Raw genomic sequence first — 8969 nt, 5'->3', positions numbered from 1 at the left:
GGTTTGAATATAGTTTTATGATGAATATGATTGATGATTTAAAATTTCTAATATCAATAGAAATCATTTTTCTAATCTACCTAGAATTTGGGTTCCTCAAGCCCATTTAAACTTCTTTTTCAAATCCAATTAGTATTTCAATTTATTTCAAAGCATGTCTTAACAAAAATATTTTAACTTCCTTAAAATAATTACTTTGACTTTAATAATGGTCAACCTTATTTAAGTAAATAAATCATTTCGAACTAAATTATGTTTAAATATAAATATACAAACACTAAAATATATTTTAATTCATAAATAATTTACAGGGGATCACACGATTGATAGGTCTATAAACGTGCACATGGGTTGCTAGCTTATCATAGAAAGTATAAGCATATGACTTATGAGAGAAGAAAGAGAGACGTAAAAAGGGGGGGGGGGGAGGTTCGGGAAATATCTATATTTGGGAGGGGAAAAGGTAATTGGATTTTGAGGGAAATTAGATAATACTAACCCCACTAAGTATGTCTAGTTAGCAAGATGCTCTACTTAACCGAAAATAAGTTGATTAAATAGAAATTAGGCAAGTTAAGTTACATTTATAAACTAAACAATAATTCATAGGCATTAGTGATAATATGAAAAGTACAAAGATACAATTGAGAAACTTAAAGACCACAAGTGTACCAATAAGAATTCTCCAGTTTATTTTTACAGAAAAGTAGAAAACAATTATTTACTTTTTTTTTCTTCAATATATCTCTTTTCTTTTTCAAATAAATAATTGATACATAATTGTTGGTATAAAACAAATCCACCTCCACCCAAGGGTTTCAAAACCTCATACATCATGTATTAAGGTATTCGTTTTAAAATGAGAATTCTACTAACCAAACACTTGATATACCTTCACTCCATTCCAAACTCATACCTTAAGTGGTGTCAATATGGGTTATTGGATGGGTCTGGGTTGGCTCGAGCTGGGTCGGATGTGTTTGTTGTCAGATTGTAACTGATCAAACCTTTTTTCTCTGATCGAATGTGGGTTGAGTCGGACCCACTTAGGTTAAATCAAGTCCGAGCAATTTATAATCGGATGCGAGTTGGGTATGGGTTGGATCATTTTGGCTCGACTCAAATCGATGTTGGGTAGGCATAAGTCGGGTCCTAAATGAGTCTGTGCCGAGGATTCCGATGAACTTGGGACAGCTCAGGTCGTGTTTGGATATAGTTGGTTCAGATCAAGTTGGATTCAGGTGTAATTGGAATGGTCCATTATATTTGAGTCCATTAGTTTCTAGTCATTATCGATATATATAGATCGAAATTCGGATCGTCACACGCATATCTGTGTTCGCGACACCGCGAGAAATACATAAATGAATAGCTTAATAAAATTTTCCAATGTTAACTATAATCATATTATCAAATATGTACATAATTTTTATTAATAAAATTTTTTAAATATATCTTATATAGAATATTTATAAGAATTTGAACTAAAGTTATGAGCAAAACATATTTGATTGATAACATCAGGTCCATAAATGGCTGGTTTGACATGGATCGGGTTACAATGAGTTGGGTCTAGATAGGTTTTGTCGGGTTTGCTTGGGTTCGAGTTGACTTTAAATCAGATGCGGTTTGTGTTCGGATTTTCGTATTCAAATCTAACCGGGCTCGGATTAAGTTTGGGTCATTAACAAATTAGGCCAGGTTCTAATACATTCGAGTAGAATCGGGCTAGGTTGATTCCGGATTGAAATGGATTGATCGGGAATCCTGATTCTGTAAGATGGGAACATATCGAATGCAGGTAGGCCCATGGATCGAGTTTGTTGATACCCTAATTATACCTATATTTTTGCGAACTAAACGCCACCTGACCCAAAACCTCGGCACATAAAGTATAACCTACGAAATTAGGAAAGCAAAATCAGATCATACGGTAATTAACTAGTCTCCTCCCCTGTTTTACTTTCTCATGATCAAAACTCAAACCCCTCCCAACTTCCAATCTGTTAGGAATTATCTTTATATGTTTAAGATAGACTTGAGGGATAGCATGTTATACCTAATAAGACTCTAGATGCAGGATGTATATATATACTTGATTGATGAATGAGATGATCACACATAACATTAACCTAAATTTAACATGGTATCAAGAGCCAGAGGTTGAGAAAAATCCTCTCCACCCACGACCTAAAATCGATCAAACAGATCGGCGAGAAGAAAAAAAAAAATTCAAAAAATCAAAATACCGAAACCCTAAACCACTCGAACCAAAAAAAACCAAATACAACATGATCTTCGAATTTTTTATATTTCACAACCATGACAGAATCTACATAAACCAATATTCCCAAACCAGATCCCACCTATTTTCTTGGCTCCAATGATAATCCAAGCAACTTAATCACTCTGATTCAGTTGAAAGATGACAACTTTGATGAATGGGCACGTGCAATTCGCATGTCTCTGAATGCTAAACGTAAATTGGGCTTCTTGCAGGGTACTATCCCAAGCCTTCGACCCCCAAAAAATTGGCTGACTGGAGCACTGTTCACTCTATGCTTGTGTCGTGGCTCCTCAACACGATTTCCCCATCTATTCGCAATTCAGTTTCTTTCTATGAAACGACACATGAATTGTGGGCTCATCTGCAGGAACTTTATTGCGTTTCGGATGGCACTCGAATCTGTCACCTAAAATCGCAGATTAGTGACTGTAAACAGCAAAAGACGGAAACTTTGGCCGACTACTTTGGCCGCTTGACTCGCCTGTGGAACGAGTTGTCCTCCCAGGAGGTGGCGCCTCACTGCTCTAAAGGGGGCACTCACTGTGAGGTGGTTCACTTCCTTGAACAACAACGTGCAGATGATCGTCTGCATCGTTTCTTGATTGGCCTAGATGATTGTTATGTGCCTCTTCGTTCTCATCTTCTCGCGCAGACACCTTTTCCCACGGTGGCTCGCGCCTATCAGATCATAGCCTAGGAGGAGCGCTTGCGGGGTGCACGCCCTTCCTCCGCGCCAGGTGATGCCTTGGCGTTTAAACTTGATGCTCGCTCAAAATCCCGCTTCCCTACGGATTTGCTTGTTTCTACTCACTGTAATCTTAAAGGCCATGAGAGCAGTGGCTGTTTTAAGTTGATTGGATACCCCGAATGGTGGGGGGACCGACCACGAGGCCGGCGAGGTGGCCGGGCGGGCCGTGGTCGTGGAGGCCGAGGTACACCACCAGCCCGTGCAAATAAGACGGTGGCGGGTGGCGGCTCTCAGGAAAAAACCGGCGGTGGGGGGGGGGGGTGTTGCTTCTCAATCGCTCGACCCTGCTGGGGCAGGATTGGTAGGAATCTCGCCTGACCAGTGGAAGAATCTCTTAGACTTGCTGAACATGCCTAAATCGAAAGATCGTATGACTGGTGAGTGTTTGTGGATAATTGATACGGGTGCTACACATCATGTGACAGGCCAGTTTTCGCAGTTATGTGTTGCACGAAAAATTACTGGTTGTCCAGTTGGTTTGCTAGATGGTAGTTCTGCAGAAGCTACCCACGAGGGAGATGTTATACTTCCTGGAAATCTGAAACTATATAATGTTTTATTTGTTCCTAACGTGGATTGTAATTTGATTTCCATTCCGCAGTTAGTTGATTCGGGAATTGTATAGTTCAGTTCACTAAAACATTGTGTGTATTACAGGACCGCACAAGAATGCTGATTGGAGCGGGTGAGCGGGAAGATGGGCTTTTCTTTTTCCGGGGCGTTCCAAAGGTGAAGATCAATGTTGTGGAGGGCATGGCATCTATTGATATCTGGCATAAGCGTTTGGGTTACCCTTCGGAGAAAGTTTTGAGGCATTTACCGTGTGTGAGTCATTCTGATGTTAGTAGTTGCAATGAAGATGGGTGTGATGTGTGTTTCCGTGCTCATCAACCTAGAACGAGTTTTCCTAGGAGTACTAGTAGAGCTAGTCGGATGTTTGAATTAGTTCATTGTGATTTATGGGGTCCTTATAGAACAAAGTCTACTTGTGGTGCTTCTTATTTTTTTACTTTAGTGGATGATTATTCTCGTTCTGTATGGACTTATTTGCTATATAATAAATTGGAGGTTGAAACAATGTTCTTGCATTTTGTGGCTTTGATTGATCGCCAATTTGACCAGAAAATTAGATATGTGCGCAGTGATAATGGCACAAAATTTAATTGGCTCAAACCATATTTTTTGCAACAAGAAATTATCTTTGAAACATCATGTGTTAAAACCCCCAACAGAATGGTAGAGTGGAGAGAAAACATGACCATATTTTAAATGTTGCCCGGGCATTGAGATTTTAGGCTAATCTTCCTTTAAAATTTTGGGGGGATTGTGTGCAGGCAGCTTGTCATTTGATAAATCGAACCCCCTCTGTCATCCTTAATTATAAAACCCCCTATGAGTGCTTGTTTGATAAGCCCCCTACCATGACCGATATCTAGATCTTTGGGTGTTTGTGTTATGCCTATAATATTTCACATGGGGTGATAAATTTGCTAGTACGAGCAGAAGGTGTGTGTTTCTGGGATATTCTTATACTCAAAAGGGCTGGAAATTATATGATTTAGACACCCATACATACTTTGTTTCCCGCGACATGAAATTCATTGAACATAAATTCCCCTTTAGTGAGCCTGCACCTATACCTGTGTCACCTACATTTCCTGATAATGTGGTTTATTATGAGGAGGAGATGAGTATGCCTCTTGTGGACACACCAGGACCGGCGGTTGGTCCTCTTGGAGCCTAGGAGGGTGGGGCGACATCGGGATTGGCGGAACCTCCAACGGACGGTGGGCGGCCGGAGGTGGCGCCTACCGTGGGAAATGACCCGGCCCTTGTCCAAGGAGGGTGTAGAACAGGAGATGTGGAGGATTTGGGAAGAGGAAAACGAACCAAAATACCGAATAAAAAGTTACAGGATTTTGTTACTCATACGGTAGTGAAAAAGAAAAGTTCATCAACTCAGGCACCTGCTTCGACAACGTCCTCAGGTACCCCATATCCTATTACATATTATGTTAGCTGTGAAAAGTTTTCTGCTAACCATCGCAGGTTTCTAGTTGCTATGACTACAGGGAGTCCTCCAAAATCATTTAAAGAGGCCATGAAACATGAAAGGTGGCGTGAGGCCATGGGAGTTGAGATACACGCTCTGGAAAATCAGGGCACATGGGAATTACAACCACTTCCTCCAGGTTAAAAGGCTTTGGGGAGTAAGTGGGTGTATACAGAATAATATGATGAGAAAGGAAACCTTCAGAGACTGAAGGCACGATTGGTTATCTTTGGCCATCATCAGGTGGAAGGGATTGATTATAACGAAACGTTTGCCCCAGTAGCAAAAATGACTATTGTTCGTACTTTCCTGGCCGTTGCAGCAGTCAAGAAATGCTACATTCATCAGATGGATGTCCATAATGCCTTCTTACATGGGGATTTGGAGGAAGAAGTGTACATGAAAATTTCACCTGGTTTTCAGGGAAATAAGTCTAATCTAGTGTGCAGGATGAAGAAATCATTGTATGGCTTGAAGCACGCACATAGATGTTGGTTTGCAAAATTGGCCACTGCTTTGAAAACATATGGGTTTAAGCAATCCTATTTATAATTATTCCTTGTTATCGTTTACTAGGAATAATATTCAGTTGAATGTTCTCATCTATGTGGATGACATGATTATTGCAGGAAATGATCAAAAAGCTTTACTGAACTTCAAAGCTTACCTTGGGAAATGTTTCAAAATGAACGATTTGGGAGTTTTGAAATATTTCCTTGGTTTTGAGATTGCCAGGGGGTCACAGGGATTTTTTATGAGTCAAAGGAAGTATGCATTGGATATCATTGCGGAGGCAGGGTTACTTGGGGCAAAAACCTACAGAGTTTCCTATGGAGCAGCACCATCAGCTGGCTGTGGCAGAGGGTCCTGTGTCTGATGAACCAGAGAAATATCGTTGATTGATGGTAGATTGATATATCTTGCTGTTACTAGACCTGATGTGGCATATTCTGTTCACATTTTATCACAGTTTATGCAGGTGCCTAAGGTGGTTCATTGGAAGGTCGCGTTACGCGTAGTTCGATATTTGAAGAAAAATCCAGGATAGGGCATATTATTTCGTTCTGACAGTGATCTCCGCTTGGAGGGATGGTGTGATTCGGATTGGGCTAGTTGTTCTCTTATTAGGAGATTTGTGAGTGGGTGGTTTGTATTGTTGGGATATTCTCCTATTTCCTGGAAGACTAAGAAGCATCACTAGTAGAATAAATGCTATTTGCTGCGGTGATTAACTGGCCTATTGCGGCAGTTTTGGCCGCGCAGCAATTAAGGGGGCAGCAATAGATAATTAATATATTGCTGCGGTTTTAAACCGCAGCAATATTTTAACATATTGCTGCGGTTTTACCTGTAAAACCGCAGCAATATATTTATTTTATATATTAGCAAAATTGAGTATATTGCTGCGGTTTTCCTTAAAAACCGCAGCAATATACTCCATTAGGTCAAAAAATTTTTTTTTTTTCATTTTGCCATTAAATTCGAAATTGAACAAAATTCAGAAAAATAGCCCAAATTTATAAACTTTCATCAAAATCTAGCTACAAAACGAAAAAAAATTGAAGACAAACATAACATTTTTTTTTTTGACAGGAAGACAAACATAACATTACATCATAAAAACTTAACATTAATTCTAACACATAAACAAAAAAATAAAAAGACAAACTTATATTACATCAGAATAAAAGGAAATAAAACACATCTGAAATAATTAAAAAAAAAACTGATGTGAAATAATAATAAAAACGAAAAAATAAACAAATACAATTGAAAAACGAAAAAAAAAATCTGAAAATCAAACAAAATAAAAAAAAACGAGAAAAGATAAAAAAAATAAAATGAAAGAAGACGAGTCTTCAATCTTCGAACTCGATCTTGGAGTCTTCCATCTTCACGCCTCGATCTTCGTAGGAATCTGGGCGCTCGACAAAACGAACAGACGCGCGAACGAACAGCCGACGAAGAACCAAAGAACAGCCGACGAAGAACAAACGAACAGCCAATGAAGAGAAAGCAGACGCGCGACGAAGAACAGCCACGAAGAACAGATCTGGGCGGTTTCCGGCGAACAGAACAGCCGACGAAGAACTCGAGACGCTGCGTTTCTCCGTAGTAATCTGGGCGGTTTTCGGCGAAATCTGGCGGAAACGACGAGGGAAAAAAGAGAGAGGGGATGAGGGAGGAGAAGGCGTGAGATTGATAGAGGAGGAAAGAGAGAATATGATGGGGAGGAGAAGAGGCGTGAGATTGTTGATAGAGGAGGAGAGAGAGAGAGAATATGAGGGGGAGGAGGAGAGGCGTGACTCGTGAGATTGATAGAGGAGGAGAGAGAGTGAGAACATTTAGGGTTTAATTTAGGCGTGAAGAGTGGGGTGGATTATTTTATTATTAATTTTAAACGCCTATTGCTGCGGTTTTTTTGTAGGAACCGCAGCAATAAGTTCAAATAAAATATTTTAATATTATTTTAATATATTGCTGCGGTTTTTATCAGAAACCGCAGCAATATATCTGGTCATATTGCTGCGGTTTTCGGCCAAAACCGCAGCAATATTGTTATTTTATATTTTTCTTTTTTTTACGTGATATATTGCTGCGTAGGGGTAAAACCGCAGCAATATCACCGCAGCAAATAGCATTTATTCTACTAGTGCATCCTACAGTTTCTCGATCATCTGCAAAGACAGAATATCGTTCGATGGCTGCTATTGTGTGTGAATTAAAGTGGTTGAAGCAGTTATTAGGTGATCTCGGAATTCAACATCCTGCAGGAATGCGATTATATTCTGATAGCCAATCTGCCTTATATATTGCCCATAATCCGGTGTTTCATGAACGTACAAAACACATTGAGGCAGATTGTCATTTCGTTCGTGATGTTGTGACTGAAGGTCTTGTGAGTCCGTCCTATGTTCCTACTAAGGGCCTGTTCTACCCAGCTTATTTCCAGTTCAATTCACTTCAGTTTAGTTCAGTTCAGTTCAGCTCCAATAAGTTCAGTTCAGTTCAGTTCAATTCAGCTCAGCTCCATTCTTTTATAATTATTTTGTTAAATATTATTATTATGTTGGTATAATTTATTTTACTAATTACTCTTATTATTATTATTATTATTATTATTATTATTATTGTTTAAATATATATCATTACTATTAAGTATTATTATTTTGTTTATTATACCTGTACTCATTATTATTACTATTATTATTAGGAGGAACATGACATGGTTTAGGTCAAAACACAAATAAACCCACTTTTTTTAGCCCATAAACCAATCAAATCGCGTCAAGACGTTTTATGATGTAATTTTTGCGGTCCAACCCAATCATTATTTTTATTACTAAATATTTTTATATTATTAAATCTAATTATTAAAATAGTAATATTAATTTACTTCTTAGATATTATTGTTATTATATATCATCATCAAGTATTAATATATTAATACAAATAATATAAAATAATTATTATTATTAATTATCATTATTATCATTAATTATTATTAATTTATGATTATTAATATTATTTATTTATAACTATCATTTAAAAATATCGAAAATACTATTATTATTATTCATTATTATTACTTATCATTATAATTATTATTTAATATTGTAATATTATTATTGTTTAAAATATTATTTATATATTTATTATATTTAATTTAATTCAATTTAATTTAATTTAATTTAATTTAATTTAATACAATTCAATTCAATTTAATTCAATTCAATTCAATTCAATTCAATTCAATTCAATTCAGTTCAGTTCAGTTCAGTCCAGTTCAGTTCAGTTCAGCTCCAGTAAGTTCAGTTCAGTTCAGCTCCAATAAGTTTAGTTTAGTTCAGTTGTTTTATGTCAAATAGAACAGGCCTAAG

The sequence above is a fragment of the Beta vulgaris genome, chromosome 5 (genome assembly GCF_026745355.1).
Source record: "Beta vulgaris subsp. vulgaris cultivar EL10 chromosome 5, EL10.2, whole genome shotgun sequence".
In the NCBI taxonomy this organism is placed as follows: Eukaryota; Viridiplantae; Streptophyta; class Magnoliopsida; order Caryophyllales; family Amaranthaceae; genus Beta; species Beta vulgaris.
This window is presented reverse-complemented; position numbering follows the sequence as displayed.